This window comes from Chinchilla lanigera, unplaced genomic scaffold (genome assembly GCF_000276665.1).
Source record: "Chinchilla lanigera isolate Chin_1 unplaced genomic scaffold, ChiLan1.0 scaffold00089, whole genome shotgun sequence".
In the NCBI taxonomy this organism is placed as follows: Eukaryota; Metazoa; Chordata; class Mammalia; order Rodentia; family Chinchillidae; genus Chinchilla; species Chinchilla lanigera.
This window is the reverse complement of record NW_004955490.1, coordinates 689,001-708,632: the sequence shown is the minus strand read 5'-3', so window position 1 is coordinate 708,632 and position 19,632 is coordinate 689,001. Positions and strand designations below refer to the sequence as shown.

Genomic DNA, 19,632 nt, shown 5'->3' with positions numbered 1-19,632 from the left:
TAATATTCAGGGTAAATCATGTCTACTTCCTTTTAAATTTAAAAGTCCCTGAGGGGCTGGGGATTTAGCTCAGCGGCAAAAGCACCTGCCTGGCAAGCGCAAGGTCGTGAGTTCGGTTCCTGGTACCGGAGAAAAACAAAAAAACAAAAAAAAAAGTCCCTGAAATTTTAAGTTTAGAATGTGTTGTAGGTGGACTTCTTGCTGTAAAAATAGTAGTGAGGCTATGAAGATAACCAATACAAGTGCTTTTTGCTAGCTAATTCTAAAATACCCTACCCGGTAAATACAGTAATGGTTTTATAAGCATCAAATCAGTAGTCCTTGGAATATATATATATTTATATATATATTATAATAGATATTTTAAATGCAAGCCTCACAGCTCACTACAGCATTGTATAAGGACATGATTCCAAAAAAGCTACTATACCAAATCTAGTCCAACAGAAGAAACCCTAGGCTCACTAGTTCTTGCTGCTACACTCAAACCATCACAAATAAGAATCCTATTTATAAACCTCTCTAGAGGAAATATTCCACAATTTCCCCATGAGCCATTTCCAGTATTTCACAATCAAGATTCCTTTTTAAGTCTAACCACAGCCTACTAAAGCCCTTCTTAAGTTATTTAGTCATTTAAGAATCAAAAGAACAAGTACTGACTATCTTCTGTATGTGAGTAATTAGTACATTTTAAGACAATTATCAAGCTTCCTTTAGGATTCTCTTCTTCTGGGTCAGTGAACACAGCTTCTTCAACATTCCCTTCGGAGGGCATCTCATTTTCTGATGTCTGGTCTATACCTTTAAGGAAATGCTTCATTTAGAACTGGTAGGATTTGCCTGGATTTGGCTTTCTCCCATTTCTGCACTTTAAAATTGGTCTATAGAATTTTGAAGGAGCCTACGGAACCTGGTTTTTCTAAAAGATTTTACCTTGTAGAATAATATTAATCGATATTGCTCAGATTATCCAAAATATAGCTGCATTACCACAGTGTCAGCAAAATATAAATTAAAAAGTCCCGACTCAAGTTCACAAAAAAAACAAGGGCAATGAAGTTTTAGCCGTGTGGTATCCTGCCAGAGGCCAAGAAATTATTCAAGTGGTATTTCTCAGGAAACAAATGTTTAGACGCCTGGGAGGAAGCCAGAAAGCTGGAGTGATGATGCAGTTCTTGGCGCCCCAATTCTTATGTCACCGTGGAAGTATTTGGCTGGGCGATAGGTATTCATCCTCATTTCCAGTTCACTTCAGCTTGGAAAGTCAGATTCTTTGGAGAATTACATAGTGCATCTCAAGGTGCATTTTTATGGTTTAATTGCCACATGTTATATATTTGAATTTTGAACTTTTGGAATTTATGAAGGCATTGCCAGCATAAAAGCTGTCTTCTTACATTATTACTCGGTTTAAAAAGAATTAATTCCCTCTAAGATTTCTATCTTCTATTGATGAATCAGACCCTCAGCAAGAGAAGGGAATGACACTTACTGGCTTTAATGCTGACATGGCTTATAATTGGAGATCACTCTAAAAATAGGCAGAACAGATATCAGCATTATGGTGAGATCAGAGGGTACTAGAAGATAAGTCTGGTTCAGGACCCTACTTGCTCCTTTGTATTCTCAAATGTCTCCTCAATAATACCTACCATTAGCACCCTACTTACAACTGCAATCTTCACCAACCCCACACCCATTCCTCACAGCATACCTATTAATTTTTTTAATTTAAATTTTAATTGACAAATAAAAGTTGTATTTATTGTGTACAATATTGCTATGGTTTGTGTTTGGATGTCCCCCTCACCCCCCAAAGACTTAGGCAGTCAAAAGTGAGGCTTTTTCAGAGGTGGCTGGATCTGGAGTATGTGATGTAGGAATTGATTCATGCTGCGATGTGAGGCTCAAGGGCATTAGGATTAAGGGTGCTACCTGCCCTAAGTAGCCTGGATAAGATATAAGAGATAGAAAGAGCTATGGCTGTCCCTTTTGCTTTGCTACCTTCTGCCCGTCATGCACTGCTTCTCCTCTGCGATGCTTATCTGCCACCCATCCTACCTTGGAGCCAGCCGATTATGGACTGAAATCTTTACAAACTGTGAGCTAAATAAACATTTCCTTTAACTTTACGTGATTGTTTTGTCCTAGCAATGAGAAAAGTAACTAAGACAAATATGCTCTTTTGAAATATGTATGTATGGTGTAAGTTTTAAGTTGAGCTAAAATATGCATTACCTCACACGTTTATCACTTATTGTGGCAAAACCTCTGTCTTGGTTACTTTTCTCTTGTTGCTGAGACAAAATTCCTGATGCCCAAATTTAAGGAAGGAAAAGTTTATTTAACTCACAGTTTGTGGAGGTTTCAGGCCATACTTGGCTGGCTCCAAGGCAGAGTGGCACATGGCAGAGGGCAACAGTTCATGGAGGCAGAAAACAGCAAAAGCAACAAGAGCAAAAAGCAGGGAGCCTTACATTGTATGCAAACTACCCGCCCCAGGGTGGGTGTAGCCCTCACACCCATAATCCAAACATTGGACCGTGAATCAATCATAAACTCTAGAAGCCCACCCCGTGACTGCATAAGGCTTTGGGGGAACATTCAGACACAAACCATGACAATCTCTTAAAATGTACTCTCTTAGAAAATTTTAAGAGTATAATACATCATTATTAACTATAGCCATCGTGTTTTACAAAAGATCCTTTTAACTTATTCTATTTGAAATTTTGTGTTATTTGACAAACAGGAAAAGAAATGAGAGGTGATTTCAAAGCATAGCCAGGAAACAGCTCATCTGGGTCTCTCCAGGACTCCCTACCTCCTGATAACTATAATTCTACCCTCTATTTCTATGAATTTAACTTCTGTAGTTTCCATGTGTACATGAAAACATGTACAATTTGTCTTTCTGTGCCTGACTTACTTCATTTAACATAATGTCCTCTAGCTCCTTTCATGTGATTGCAAATGTCAAAAGTTCCTTCTTTTTTATATAAAATATTACAATAGTATTCCATTACAAACATTTACCACATTTTCTTTTTCCACTCATCAGCTGATGGACAGTTAGGCTGTTTCCATTTTTTGTGCTGCAATAAACATCAGTGTACAGATGCAGATGTCCCTTCAACACACTAATTTCTTTTAACTTGTATATATATCCAGTAGGGGGATGGGTGGATCACACGGAAGTTTTTGTTTCTAGTTTTCTGAGAAACTACCAACACCTGTTGTGTTCAGTCTTTTTGATAACAGCCATTCTAACAAATGCCTACTAGTTCTAGATTCATCAAAGCACATATTTCCTCTTACCATTGGACACTAATTTATTATTTTCTCATCATTTATTACCTGCCTCACTCTTCTAAACTATATGCCTTGGGGTATTTTTGTCTGTTTTGTTTACTGACTGAATCCTAAGTACTTAAAACAGTGTGGCACTTACGCCAAGTGCTCAATTTTAAAAAAATTATTGCAGTGAAAGACACATTACCATTAATACTTATTAAAATAGTCTCACTCATTTCAAACACACTTATCCCATCATCTTGCCATTTTCTGAAGCAGTTCTGGAAGTCCTCTTTTGTGAGTGTCTTTAGTTGCACTGTCATGGTAGTCTTGATGTCCTGAATCAATTCAAACATTTACCTCTGCTGGACATTTTGGATTTGTGGAAGAGTCAGAAGTTACATAGTGCCAGATCCACTGAGTAAGCTGGACTAGGACACACAGTAACATTTTTACAGACCTGCTTTTCTATTGGATGGTGCTCAGCAGCAGCATTCACTGTATTTTTATCACACCATGTAAAAACACTCAGGAAAGAGGAGTTTCAGATCCGCTTTAGAAAGTGGCAAGAATGGTGGGATAAGTGTATTTGAAGCATAGGAGAGTATTTTGAGGGGGATATATGGCAATGTTTTCTACTATCATTTTTACACAGTATGTTTTGATTAACAGTTTTAAATCATTCAGTTCAAAGTTCATGGATATTCCTTTCATTTCTTTCTTTCTTTTGAAACATTTATTCTGAGCTTAAAGCTGTACTTTACCATCATTTATATTGCTATATTCACTCGTACACACTATTTATAGACACTTAGACAAGGACACACGTTTGAGAAGCAAAGGGGAGAGAGGAGGAATACAGTAGGAGGAAAGTGAGACTAAAATGGAGAAGGGTATGGGCTGGTTGGTGAAGTGGTAGAACAGCAACTGGTGCGTGGAGAACTGAGGACAGAGTACACAATGTTTAGGAAAAGAAATGAGAGGTGATTTCAAAGCATGGCCAGGAAATAGCTCATCTGGGTCTCTCCTGAACCTTAACTTTGCTCAGGTAGAATAGGTCGGCTTCTCATAAACTTCATTCCTTTTGTTCCTATGTCCTGAGATCTTCTATTAAAAGCTGGCATTTTTATACCAGTCTAACTTCTCCCAAGGTACATATCTCCTGGAGTTAACAAAGGGCTAGAGTACATTTTCTGAAAGTAAAAGAAAAAAATGGTATCCAGTTACTTTACTTAAAATAGAAATGAAGTGTTAGACTCGTTCTCGCCTGTGACGGTAAGCCTTCACGTTCTCAGAAAATGAGCTTTCACATAGAACAGGGAAGCTGTTGCACTACTTTTCCATTACTAATCTCCATTTTCGTTTCTTATCTCTTAATGAGTTCTATTTAAGTAGAATTGACTGAAGCAAGAACAAAGAGAATGCTGACACCACTTGGACTCTACGAGGAACTTGGGAATTTCTACACTTCCTTCTGCTCTTCCTTTCAAAAAGTTTTGTAGCATTGACAGCATGTTCATTGAAACAGTGTTTGAACAATTTGAGGACAGCATCACAATTCCAAGGCTAAAAAAACCAGAAGGTATTTACTTTAATGTCCAGGACATACCCGACACCTTTCCCCTGTCATTTTCTTTTCTTAGTTCTTCATGATAGTAACCTTCCAAAGTAGCTTACATTTGAAAACGTTATAAATGAATCACAGGGAAACATGGTTTTAAAATTTATTTCTACAGGAGTTTCCCAAGAAACCACTAGGCTATCCAGAATAGAAATTATTTACCTCTTTATCTGGATGAGGAAAATAAAAGCTCTTTTTTCAAGAACATATAATCAAAAATTGTCCATGTAGTAATAGAACACAGATTGTCTTATTCCTTGCTGCCCTTTAACATTGGCTATGAGTTTGCATTTCCACTTAGCATTTATTAACTGAGCAGCCACCACTGCAAAGCCAAGAGCTACATAAACTTGGCATAAGTATGTGGCAGTTTCTCTTCCCTCAAGGAAATTAGTGTCTAGTACAGAAAAGAGACATGAAATATATATTTCCAACACTATAAAATAAGGAGTCTTAGCTGGGCGTGGTGGCACATGCCTGTAATCCCAGCACTCCGGAGGCTGAAGCAGGGGGATCACTGCAAGTTCAAGACCAGCCTGGGCTACAAAGTGAGCTCAAAACCAGCCTGAACTGTATAGCAAGACTGTCTCAAAAAAAAAAAAAAAAAAAAAAAAAAAAAAGATAAGGGGTCTTCAGATTTGTAGATCATATACCCCTGGCACAACTCATGTATAATTTTATTGAAGTATTTACTGAGTTCCAAGTTTTACTCAATCACATTATAACCCCAAGATTACAAGCTAAAATAACACACATAATATTTTAAACCAAACGCATTTTCAAGGTGACATTCTTAAAGTATCATGAAAGGATTTTTTTTGATACTGGGAATTACACTCAGGACCTTCTGCTTGCCAGGCAGGCACTTGTGCTGCTGGGCTATAGCCCCTGCCCAGTATTAGAAAGTTTTAAAGTTATGTAGGCTTGAATTCAAATCTTTTCTCTGCTATTTAGAAACTTTGTGGCCTCAGTCTCCCTTATGTGTTAAATGGAAGTAATACCATCTACCTCACTAAGATATTTTGTAAGTAACACATAGCAATGTAGATGTCTGATACCTGAGTATCAATTATCATTTCAAATTATGCTTAAATAGGGGAATTTTGCAGTTTAGTATTCTACGGTAATTATACTTTCTAAGACATCTTCCATGCTTGAGTTAGTGAAATGGCTCATTAATAAAAAAATTAGTTATCGAGCGCCTACTCTATGCCTAGCATTATAACACATAGTATTGCAGGGGACATAGTGATCTCAAAGAATGCAGTGGATAGACTAAACTGCCATAAAAAATAAGCCCAAATAATCAATGCTTTAAATGAAACAGAATGTCAACTTTTGTTCATGTAGCAATCCAGATGGTTATTCAAGTCACCAAGTAGCCATTCTACTTTCATCATGTAGTTTCCAATGTGGTTTGGGATGTCACTATTTCCTCCCTCGGGGAGACAAATGAAGCTTAGAAGCACGTGTGGAGGTTCTATGGGCAAGTCCTGGATCTGAACCGTGTAATTTGTGCTAATGTCATATTATTGGACAGAATTTAGTCAAATGGCCTAATCTAGTGCTCGCTTCAGTAGCACATACACTAAAATGACCTAAAATTTCTTTTTTTTTTTTTTTTTTTTTTTTGTTTTTTTTTTTTTTTTGAGCCAGGGTCTTGCTGTGCAGCTCAGACTGGCCTTGAGCTCACTCTGCTGCCCAGGTTGGTCTCCAGCTCACAATGATCCTCCTGCCTCAGCCTCCTGAGTGAATGCTGGGATTACAGGCATGTAATTACAGGCATGTAATTACACCATGCCAGGCTAAAATGCCCTAATCTAATTGCAAGGAAAGCAGAGAAATGTAGACTAGCTATATGCTCAGGAAAAGGGAAAGACAGAGATTGGTAGATAGTTATCAGTCTGCAGTTGATACATGAAAACATCCCAAGAATGACAAAAATACCAATATGCATAGGGCACCAGTTAATTACAAGACTGGGAGGACAAATTCATACTCTGGCCTTGGAAGAAAGTTTCAAAACACAAATTACTGTTTTTGCATATCTTTCAAGTTATTATGGCCCATGGGGCTGGGGATTTAGCTCAGCGGCACAGCGCTTGCCTGGCAAGTGCAAGATCGTGAGTTCGATTCCTGGTACCGGAAACCACCCGCCCCAAAAAAAAGTTATTATGGCCCCAGCTCTATATTTATTCAAAGGTTTTTTTCCCAAAGGGTTCATAGAAGAACCTCACATTAAAGCTGATTTCCTCATAGCTCGTCCTCTTCCTCTTCCTCTCCCCTCCTCCTCCTCCTCCTCCTCTCTTCTTTCTTTCCTCCTTTCTCTGTCTCTGCCTCTTTCTACCTCTGTCTCTGTCTGTCTCTGTCTCTGATCATCCTTAAGATAAGGGTGGGCTTAAAAGGAATTAAGCTGCAGAGCTGGGCTTGGTGGCACATGCCTGTAATCCCACCCCTCAGAAGACTGACACAGAAGGATCCTTGTGAGTTTGAGGTCAACCTGGGGCTACGTAGTGAGTTCGGAGCCAACCTAGGTTGCACAGCAAGATCCTATCAAAATCTTGAAATCTAAGATCCTATTGAAAACTCTGAAGGGGCAAAAAGAGTTATCTTTTCTTATTCTATAGCCATCCTGACTGCCTCCTATAGTTCCCTGTATCAACAGGGCAGGAGGACCCGCCCCCTGTAATATATAATATTCCCTTGCAAAAGTGGAGAAAAGCCAATTCAGAGGGAATACACACACTCACACAGAAAGAGAGAGACATTTGCTGAATTCAAATTTATAGGTTCTGTGTAACTAAAAAGAACTGATTTTCAAGCCAGTATAGTCATATTTCACTGCAGAAGAATCAGGAAGAGCATGTGATCAGGCAATAATACATATGAGTTTCCTGAATGCAGTGGAGAAATATCCCCTCTGAGAGGGGTTTTATGCTGTCTTTGTATTGATTGGAAGTATTTTGATTCTTGTGAGACTGGAGTTATAGTTCTCAGTAAAGTATGCATACGTCTCCCTGAATATGTGTGTGTGCACATGCCCATATGTACACTTAGGTATTGTCCCTCTGTCTTAGTTACTTTTCTTTCATTGTTGAAACAAAATACCTGATGCCCAGAATTAAGGAAGAAAAGGTTTATTTAGCTCATAGTATGTGGAGGTTTCAGTCCACACTCGACTGGCTCCAAGGCAGAGTGGCACATGGCAGAGGGCAACAGTTCATGGAGGAGGAAGACAGCAAAAACAGTAAGAGCAAAAAGGGAGGATCAAGAGCAAGCCTCTTTCCCTCCCTTATATTGTATGCAGGCTGCCAACCCCAGGGCAGGTGTAACACTCAGACCCATAATCCCAGTATTGAACCATGAATCAATACAAAACTCTAGAAGCCCTCCTCATGACTGCATAAGGCATTGGGGGGACATCCAGACACAGACCATAACACCCTCCAATCCCCATACATCCACCTCACTTCACTTTGACTATCCTGGTGGGACTACTAACTCCCTCTGAACGTTACCCATGTACAATGCCTGGTCAGACCGGGTGGATGGAGGAATGAGGTTTGGGAGGGAAGCAGATATGAAAATGAGAAGTATGCAGGGCACAAAGAGCACCCTTACAGAATTGGCAAAGTAAATTCTATTAAACCATTAGAAGTTTGTTCTTTGGGCCTAGAAAACATTTCAGTCTGTAATAAATTTTTAGTACAATGCACATGGCTGCAGGAAGTGTAATACTTTTAGACATGCCCTCTAATTTGTCTATTAGAAAAATAATTGATAAAACAGGAAAGGGGAAGGTCTTATAAGAAGGAAATCAGGCTCAGCATGAAGGGGGAAAAGAGCAAAAATGGAATGATGAAGGTGGGAAGAGGGTGTGTCAGAATAAAAGGCAACAAAGGTAAGTGTTTGCCTGCTCCATAAACTTAATTGGGTCCACCTGCAGATTGTCTGGTTCCTTCTTTGATTTTCTTTTTGCAGCTTCCTCATGCCATTCTTGCTTCTTTTTTCTTTTATAGTACTGGGATGGATTTTCTACTGAGCTATACACCCAGACACAACCCCCCCTTTTAAATTTTGAGGCAGCATCTTAATAAATCGCCCTGGCTGGCCTCAATTTTGCATTCCTCTGCTTTAGCCCCCCAAGTAACTGGGATTACAGGCACACACCACCATGCCAGAAGTATTTCTATTCCTTTACTTTTAATCCAAATCCAAGGTTGATTCACCAGATTGAAAGAGGTAGCAAATGAAAAATGTAGAATTAATGTAACATTTCCGGATACAAATAAAGGAAGTAGCCCAATTTAGAAAGCCAAGTTGTAAGGAAAGGAAACATGAAATATAGGCAAATAGATATTTTGTCTGTATTTTTCCTATTACCGTGCTTTGATGTCAGTTTTTATTCTCACCATAATAAATATCGGAATCAAAATTACATTAGAAAAGCTTTAGAATAGGAGAAACTAGGAGATAGTCCAGGAAGAGAACATTAAAAACAAAAAATTAGCCAACAGAACAACAACAAAAACAACATCTGGGAAGACTGATTTAAAAACCCTGCTCACTACCAATATAAACTTAAATTAAACAAAGAGGAAATTGTCAGTGGAATTCCAAAAGAATTCACTTGCTTTGGATTGGGGTGGCACTAATGCCTCAAAACTCTTGGGTATCCTAGACCTCTTGAGTTTTATAGCTTAAACATTTTTATCCATTTTCCTAGGAATATGTAAGATAGATATTTTTGTTTACATGTGATGACCTAAAAAATCTAATGAAAATAGAAACCTTGTTACCAATGTCTCTCTATTCTTGTTAAAATACTGCACACACTATATTATTCTTGGAACTCACAGATCATCACCATAATTAAGGAAATGTTCTTAAGAACTCAGAGGTTTTGAGTGCTGTTTATTAGTACAAAGCCAGCTGTGTGTGCTGCTCTATGTCATACTGTTGGCTCATTTTCTGCCTTTGTTCATTTTTTTTTTCCTCTAGGGGATTTATTTCTAGAATCTATTGAAGTTAAAGAGTTCAGTGGAAGTGGATATAATAAATACAACAGCTTTGATATAAAAAACAAATTAAAGAAACAGAAAATACTTAACTTATTTTTGGGGGACTAGTATAATAAATCTGTGACTTCTAAAAAACACTTTATCTAATCAACCCTCTCAAACCCTTGAGAATTAATGTATGGGTTGATTTTTTTTATTTAACTGAAAAATTAAAGGTTTCAAGTCAGTTTATAAAGCATGTCAAAAGAGTAGATACAAAAAACTATCCTAGAGTTTTAAATCGAATTTGCTCAGATATTGCCAATTCAGTCTCAGTGTGTAGCCCAGGCTTGATAGTTAAACTCAGTTTTGTTAATTTCACTGTCTTTGGGATCTGCCCAGAGGATTGGTGAAACACCTGTCTGGGTCTATTTGGGTGGGTCACGGAGATGTGACCTTGGGTACTATAAATGGTCTCTGGCCTCTCTCTCTCTGGCATTGTTCTCCTGTTCTGCTTCCTGGGTATTATGAACTAAGCATCTTTGCTCTGCCACAAGACCTTCTGCCATGATGTTCCTTCCTTGAAGCCAGTTTATCACGCACTGAGAACTTAAGCCAAATTAAACTTCTCTTCCTTTAAATTCAGGTGTCAGATACCATTACTCAGAAATAAGAAAGCTCATATACTAGGTAATAACTGGATACTGGCTGTCCTCAGGCTACAATACTTTGCTGCCATGCCCATTTGGAACCTGTGTGTTGTTCGTATCACTCCAGTTCACTCTCCATGAATGTACAAAGAAATGTGTATGTATGTGCACACGCTTCACAGAAAAAGATGGGAAAAATCAACTGAAACTATAATAGAAAATATACTCTTTTCACAGTGCAAATTCAATATGTGTAGAACTTCTCTGCTCCAAATTTGTATCTACTACTAATTTCCTTAAATTATTAATGGCATTACTATACATTAATGATTCAGGTAAAAAAAAAAAAAAAGCTCAGAATATTTCTTGACTTTTCTGTCAATGCCCACATGCAGCCACTCATCAAATTCTGTTGATTTCACTTCTGAAAAATCTCACATTTTAATCCCTTCATCTCCTACCCTACTGTCAAAACTCTTAGTCTCTCAGATTTCCTCTTTGCTTCTTTCCTTTTAACCTAATTGCCAACCTACCATCTAACCATCACTCTAAAAGTCCAATCTAAATACCCCATCACTTAGAAATTTTAAATGCATTTGTTACTTACACAATTGTGGCTAAATCCATTAGAATCTACTAGTGTACCTTTCCAACCTCATCTGTAGTCCGTCTGTAACAGAAAATGGCCCCCAGCCAATATACTTCAGTTTCTTAGTGGCCCAGGTAATAGTTCCTGTTGCAGTTCTGATAACTTTTGTCTCCTAGAAATGGCTGGTCACTGTGATGCATAGCTGGTCACTGTGATGCATACAGTAAGAACCAATCCCCCGTTAACAAACCATTCTGCTTCTGTACTTCCTGCTTGCTTATCCCATGTAAGCCCTAGACCACCAGGGATCAGGGCCTGATATTTTGGGAATGATCCCAATCAGTGATCATTGACGTAAATAAATCTGCCTCCAAATCTTGAGTGTCATTTCTGTGTTTCTGCTTGCCACTGCATCTGGTGTGTCCACTAGGAAAACCAACCGAGCTAACCTCTTTGGTCACCAGTCACGGCCCTTGCAGATGGAGCAAGGACCTCTCCAGGTCCTGACAGGAAGGTGTGCCCTTGAAATTGCACCTCATTTCCAAGCATTACATAGGTTAGTACTAGCTATATATTTTCCCCCAACTGAAACATATAGTGTCAGTTGTTTGGTTTTTTTTTTTTCCTTATGCTTTTTCTCTACCCAGGATCCTCAACACCTTCAACCACTATTAACTCATGCATAATAATCCAACTCTCAAATACCAACTTTGCTTCTCAATTTTCATTCTCTCCATAACCCCTACTCTCCCAGGTACACAGAAAATAATTGTTTCCTCATGTATGTCCTTATAAGCATATTTGTAAAGTTCCAATCAATTTATATCATACATTGATTATATATGTAAATAGTCGTCTTATTGCCCATTGGTAGCTCAGTCCCATAGCACTTGCCTAACATGTGCAAGGCTCCACAGTGCACACACATACAAAATCGGAACAAAGAAAAAGAATGAAAATAGTAAAGACAAAATGCAAGTTCTTTGATGAATCAAGCTTCCAAATTAAAAAAAAAAATGTAAATACCTGCTTGATCATATCTATTTCATCACAACTTAAATCTTGTTAAATGATCATCTATGGAACAATTCAGGTGAGGCTCACTCACCTTTTAATCAAATGACAATTATTAGTAATCAGCCCTTCCCTACTTATCACTACTGTGATTGCACTTCCCTTGATAGACAAATATGCCATTGGAGCCTGGGAGCTATTTCTCTTGGCTTTATAGTGCCACATTTTATACATTCCAGAATTTTTCCTACAGAAAACCAATCATTCTACCACTTATTGCTCATTTTAGAAACTACTTTAAATCTAAAGTTGCAACCCTACAAAACTTTGTGTTACAGTTTAAAACCCTTGAGAGGATCATTTTGGGACATGAATTATTTAAATCACTGCAAACTCCAATCTTTGGAAAACATTTTATTCTACAGGCAGGATAGAATTACTTATTTTTTTTGTCTTTTTTTTGAGACAGGGTCTCACTATGCAGTTCAGGCTGGCCTTGAGCTCACTTTGTGGCCCAGGCTGATCTCGAATTCACAGCGATCCTCCTGCCGCAGCCTTCTCAGTGCTGGGATTACAGGCCAAGTGTGTGCCACCACGCCTGGCTTCCAGGCAGGATAGAATTAAAGTACAGTTCATCTCTTTTCCAAAGTGCTCTTTCCAAGATTAGAATTCATTCATTTTCTAAATATCTACCCAAAATTTGTCCTTTCTCTCTCCACTTTTTCTCTCTCCTTCCTGTAAATATTCTTTTAAAAGTACAAATGGCTTCCTTCTGACTTTGACACAACTCTATTTAACACAATTGAAAATCTCAATTTTACCACACAAAATTTTTGCATAATTTAATGGAAAACTTTGGTCTGTGAATTTATAGATGGATGTGATCTATGCATCATGCAAAATGCCGTAAGTAGAGTTCACAGTGTTTAATTTTTTTTTACAGCCTTTATTATAATACTGCATTGAACACTGGAATACGTAGAAATGATTCTGTTTATAACATTTCTGAAATACTTGATAGTTTCACAGTTTTTATATTTTATTCACTGAACATATTAATACCAAGGAAATCTCTTAAAAGTAGTCTCTCACGATGTGTAAAAGGAAGCTCAAACTAGTTTGTGTTGGGAATGATGGGAAGTGTTGACAAAGGGTGCCCCAAGAAACCGTGCACCAGAATAATAAATTGGAATTTGCCAAGCTCAGTGAGCAGGGAGGGGATGTTCAGGTAATGATTGCACTTAGTGGTCTAAGGATGTTAATTAAGTTTATTTACTCATAATTCAAATTTGTTCTGAGCTTCTATTAGGTACCAACCACTGTGTTAGCTGCTACCAGCACAGTAATAAACATAAACACCCTGTTGCTAACAGGTGAAAACTCTGAGGAGGAGTCGTTAAAGCTGAATGACAAAAAGCCAGCCATGGAGGGTTTCCATTTCAGGCAGCACACAAAGCCCTTAACCCATTGGTGAGGTTCACAGACAGAAATGAGGCCCAAATATTTAGAGCATGGTGAGCTTAGAGAAGAGAGGTTCTAGTTAGAAAGGTAAACCAGCATTTATTTAAAGTGAGATGTTTTAAACAAGAGGATGACATAATTTATATCATAAGTGTAAAGTTACTAGGCTCTAGCTGTAGTCCAGACAAAAGATGATGGTAGCTTGGACAAGGGTTATGATAGTGGAAATGTACAGAATGAGACAATGTTCAGGTAAATTTTCAATGTAAAAGTGACAAGTCCTACTAATGAGTTGAGCATAGAATGGGTTAAAGTGGCATTGCATCAAATTAAAAAGCTTCTGCACAGCAAAGGAACCTACCAAAAGAGTGAAGAGACAACCTACAGAATGGGAAAAATATTTGCCATATACTCCTCAGACAAAGTACTAATATCTAGACTATAAAAGAACTCAAAATTAGACCCTCTAAATTTAAATATCCAATGACAAAAACAGGCATATGAAATGAATAGACATTTCTCAGATGATGAAATACAAAAGACCAATAAATACATGCAGAAATGTTCAACATCTCTGGCTGTTGTATTCAGGGTTTACAAGAAAAAAATTCAATACAGGATACATAATTTATAGGATTATTTTATAATAGTCACCCAGAAAGTCAAATAGAAGAGAGTACGGGAGATGTGTCCACATACTGGAGACCCAAACAATCTAGCTGAGGGCCTGGATCCCATGGCAGTGACCTGCATGAGTCCAGCTGAAGACCTAGAACCCATGGCCATGCCCCCATGAGTCCAGCTAGGGGCCTAGAGCCCATGACAACGTCTCATGCAAGTCTGTATCAAGGATCTCCACTGGGGAGGCCCAAAGGCTAGTGGTGGAAGCTAGAAAGTCTGCACCAGTGGAATAAAGGATCTGTGCCAGCAGGTTGAGGGACCCGCACTGGCGCCAAAAAGCAATGCTCAGAGTAAGAAGCAGAGCTCCCCCAAAAAGAACCACAGCCATCCACAGCAACAGTGAGGTCCCAAACTCCTCCAGTGATAACAGCCGAGTTCATATCAGGAAAGTCAGTGAGACAGGCTTCTCCAGGAGAATCAGCAGCACATCTTCTTCCCCTCCAGTTCTCCTTTTATGTTGTTGGCAACAATCACACCCAGCTTTCCACACCCAGCACCAGGCTGATTTAGTTCAGCTGGGTGTTACAAGTTGATCAACAGTTTCCAATACACCACACTGGCCATTTGAGAAATTCAAATTAAAACAACACTGAGATTCCATCTCATGCCAAAAACAATGACTCTTGAAGATGACAATATGCAATGTATTATTATTATTCTCTTATTATTTTGTTATGACATTCTGCTTTACCTTTTTCCATAAAATAAAGATAAAAAAGAAATCAACCAATAACAAATGTGGGTGAAGCTGTGGGAAGAAAGGAACCCTTCCACATAGTTGGTGGGACTGTAAACGGATACAACTATTATGGAAATCAGTATGGAGATTCCTCACAAAACTCAAACTAGAAATTCCATTTGGCCTCGCTAGTCCCCTTCTAGGTATCTTCCCCAAAGATTTAAAGACATTATATCACAATGATGTAGACATACCTGTGTTTGTGGCAGTGCTATTCATAATAGCTAAATCTTGGAAACAGCCTATACGTCAATCGAGAGATGAATGGATTTAAAACATGATATTTATACACAGTGGAGTACTACTCTGCCATAAAGAAGGATAAATAAGTCATTTGTAGGAAATGGATACACCTTGAGATCATAATGTTAGGTGAAGTATATATCAAAAGCTATACATACATGTATATATATATATGTAAACATATATATAAATATACATATATAAGTAAAAGACCTATAATATGAAAAAAAGGAAAAAGGTATTGTAAACTAGCATGGACAATGTACACTATCTAAAAGTGTAACTTGACTTAATGTAATTATCTTATATGTTTTAATGTTCTTTGGCCTATTAGTCTGGTTTTCAGTCTGTGTATAAGATAACCTTATGAGGTCTTATAGAATAAATAAATGACTCTGATACCAGAAAAATATAAAAAGAAAAGAGGGGGACAAGGGAACTTAAGTGTGCTATGTACATGTACCAATCCCCTACAGTAAATGTAATCATTATGTACTGCAAATATGTGCTAGTAAAAGTAAAAAAGAAATCAATTTCCCTTTAGACCAGCTATAACATTTTATTGGTTTCATTAATTAATGAACCAAATAAAATCTTTGTACATGTTAAAAAAATAAAGATGGCTCCTTGTTTCCTGCCATAAGCCATCTATGTACTTTTAAGGGCATGAATGTGCTTGAGGATGGGGTGCACAATCAACAGCTCTTCATTGGCCATTTTAGGTTTGAGATGTGTGAGACACAGCAATGTGATAATTAAGTAGGCAATTGGATCATATGTCTGAAATTCTGAAAGAGTTGAACATGACAGTTATAAGGCTACTACAGATCAGTGGATCTCAATTCTCTGGGCAAATAAAAATAATAGGGGAACCTTTTAAAAGTAATGAGAATCCACCACTCCCACCCCCAGAGTTTGTGATTTAATTAGTCTGGAAAGGGCATGGGCACTTCAAATTCTCCTTAGATGATTCTATATGTAGCCAGTCTTGTAAGACATTGACACACATATGAATGGATGAATTCCCCAAAGAGAAGTAGACAGAGAACCACAGGAATCAAATCTAAAAGCAGTTTATTTAAAGTGATATTCATAATCTTTAGGAGTGTTGATTAAAGATATGGTTTCTTATGCTTCCAGAACTTCTGAAAGATTAAAAATTTTTGACAGTACTGAACCTTGGACATTTGAACTGAGTTACAGTCATATATGTGTGATTGTGTATGAATCCATATATACATATATATGGAGATAGAGAGGGAGATAAAGAGAGAAAGGACACTAAAAAGTGTATACACTTCAGGAAAAGAAAAATGTTCATAAATACTTTAATACTAAATTTATTGAGACATCATGAGATTAATATGTTACCTCTGACCTCCAAAATTACAAGAGATGCTCAAAGAGGTGGCCTAACTTCCAGACATTTTATTAGTATGGCAAGGTGCTAGTGTATATACATTTTTGGCAATCTCTCTCGTCTCTGTCTCTCTCTATATATATATGTGTGTGTGTGTTTTAATTTTAAGTCATAGTCTTGCTGTCATTCACTTGCCTAAGCTGAGCTCAAATGTGATTATCCTGCCTCAGCCTCCCAGGTGCTGGGACTATCTGAATTTTCACAAACTTCTAAGGTGATTTTGACGTACACCAAAGCTTTAAAAGTACTCATTTAAAAGTAGGGTAGGAGTAGCCAGGGGTATAAGGAAACCAACCAGAGGGGATATTGTCATGAAAAGCTAAAAGAGGACAATATTTGAAAGAGGAAGAGGTAAACTATGATGGAAGCTATAGAGAGGTGGAAAATTTTGAAAACAAAAAACTGATCATATCTGGCAGCACGAGGATTTTCAAAAGAGCAATTAATATCAGTAAAGAGATGAGCAATGAAAACAGAATGGTTATAAAAGTGAGAGGTGATGAATTGGAAACAGCATATAAGATACTTGGTTTTGTGGGCAAGGAGAATGGGCAAATTACCTGAAGTATGCTGGTAATTTTGTAACTCTTTTTGAGTGAGATATACTAACTTTTTTTTTTTTTTTTAAAGTATTTGGAAAAAAAAAAAAAAGTATTTGGGATTGAACCCAGGGCCTTCCCACTAAACTAATATTTTGAATATTGTGTTGAACAGGAATGGAGATAGTGGATGTCTTTTTCTTGCTCCCTGTTTTAGACAGAAAACTTTCAGCTACTCCTCATTTGACAGGTTTGTCATAAATGGCATTATCATATTAAAATAAGGTCTTTCTATGCCTATTTTCTTCAGATTTTTATTTTAAATCATGAATGGATGTTAGATTTTGTCAAAAAGTTTTTTCTGCATCTATTGTTATGATCATGTGATTCTTGTCCTTATTTCTGCTCATATGGTATATGACATTCATTGATTTGTGTATGTTAAATTATACTTCCTTCCTTCAGTGAAGGTTAACTATGTGACTCAGCCGGGAGCCAGGGTCCTTACTTTGTATTCATTCTGAGCCTGTGTGGAGATGGTGTGGATGTAGAGGATCACCCGCCCGCCAAGGAGAGTAGGCTGCATACAATCAAAGGGAAATGAGGAGGGACTGATTGTTGGTTCTTCAGAGGAACCCCAGTCTTCGCCTTCAGCTTGGTCGTCTCTTGGCTTCTGGTGCAGACTGTTTGACTTCTGCTTTATGAAAATACTCAGTGAAAAGAAAATCATTTTGATTTGCATTTTCAACTGCAGCTTTACAAAAGGAAGAGAAACAATATAAATGTATTCAACATTGGAGCAACTAAATATATACAGTGAATTAATTAATTAATTTATTTTGTAGTACTGGGGATTGAACTTAGGGCCTTTACACTTAGCTACATCCTGAGCCCTTTTTCCAGTTTTAAACTTTGAGATGGGGTCTCATAAGTCACCATGTCACCCTTGTTAGGCTAGAACTTGAGCTTCTCTTGCTACAGCCTCACAGAGTGTTAAGATTACAAGCATTGCCGTCCGGCCTGGCTATGCAGTGAATATTAACAGAACTGAAAGAAGGAACAGCAATACAGCAATATTGAGGCACCTTGACACCCCACTTGCAAGAACGGATAGATCATCCCAACAGAAACTCAGTAAGAAAACAGTGGATTTGAACAACATTACAGACCAAATACATGTAATAGATACATAATCAACATCCCATAAAGCAAAATAAGAATATAGATATATTAATATCAAGTGTACATTGAACATTGTCCAGAATAAGTCACAGGTCAACAAATTAATCTCAAATTTTCACATTTAAGAAGTCTGAAATCATATTAAATATATTTGTGCACCATAATGGAATGAGACTAAAAATCAATAATGAGGAAAACTGAAAAATTCACAAATATATGGAAATGAAACACAGTATTCTGAACGAACAGGTCAAAGAACAAGTCAAAGAGGAAATAAAAAATAAGTTGAGACAAACAAAAAGGAAATGCAACATACCAAAACTTATGTGAGTGGCAAAGACAGTTTAACAGAAAAGCTTAAAGCAACTGGTGCTTATATATATAAAAAAGAAAGTTCTCACTTGAAATACTTAAATTTGTACCTTACAAAATTAAGAAAGAAGAATATGAGCTAAAAATTGGCCCAAAGGGAAGAGGTAATAAAGAGGACAGTAGAAATAAGGGATCTAAAGATTAGAAAAACAGTAGGTAAGATCTATGAAACTAAGAGATGAATTTCTGACAAAATAAAATTGACAAACCTTTAGAAAGATTAAGAAAAAACGAAGGAAATGCAAGAAGATACATTACAATGGATATGACAGAAATACAAAAGATCATAGGAGAATACTATAAACAATTATACACCAACAAATTGGAAAACCATAAAGCAATGGATAAACTACTAAAACTGTATACCTCCCAAGACTGAATAATGAAGTAACGGAGAACCTCAACAGATCACAGGGAGACTCAATCAATAATCAGAAAACTCTCCACAAAAGAAGTCCAAGACCTAATGGTTACACTGTTGAAATTCTATCAAACAGTTAAAGAAGAATTCCCACCAATTTTCTTCCAACTTGATAAAATAATGAAGACTCTCACCATTTCTGCTCAGTAAAATCCTAGAAAACCTACCCAGAATAATTAAATAAGAATAAATAAAAGGCACTCAAATTGGAAAAAAAATAATGAAAAATAGTCTCCATTTGCAGATGACAAGATGTTATATATAGAAAACCCTATAGTCTCCACCACAACCTGTTAGAATTGATAAAACAAAAAAGCTTTCGACAAGGTCCAACATGCATTTATGATTAAAACTCTACAGAAAATAGGAATAGATGGCCTCTACCTTAACCTGATCAAAGCCA

The 19,632-nt window shown here is 37.4% G+C and overlaps 1 protein-coding gene across 4 annotated transcripts in view; it reads right to left on the bottom strand.

The window, feature by feature from the left end:
• Positions 1-489, bottom strand: part of Il13ra2 (interleukin 13 receptor, alpha 2) — a 50,052-nt gene extending 49,563 nt beyond the window's left edge. For 3 of the 4 annotated variants that reach the window (XM_013504555.1, XM_013504557.1, XM_005404624.2), the window contains exon 1: positions 431-489. The gene's annotated coding sequence lies outside the window, so the exon portion shown is untranslated. The remainder of the gene's footprint in view (positions 1-430) is intronic. The other variant, XM_013504556.1, reaches the window with a different exon arrangement.
• Between the last annotated feature and the right edge of the window lie 19,143 nt (positions 490-19,632).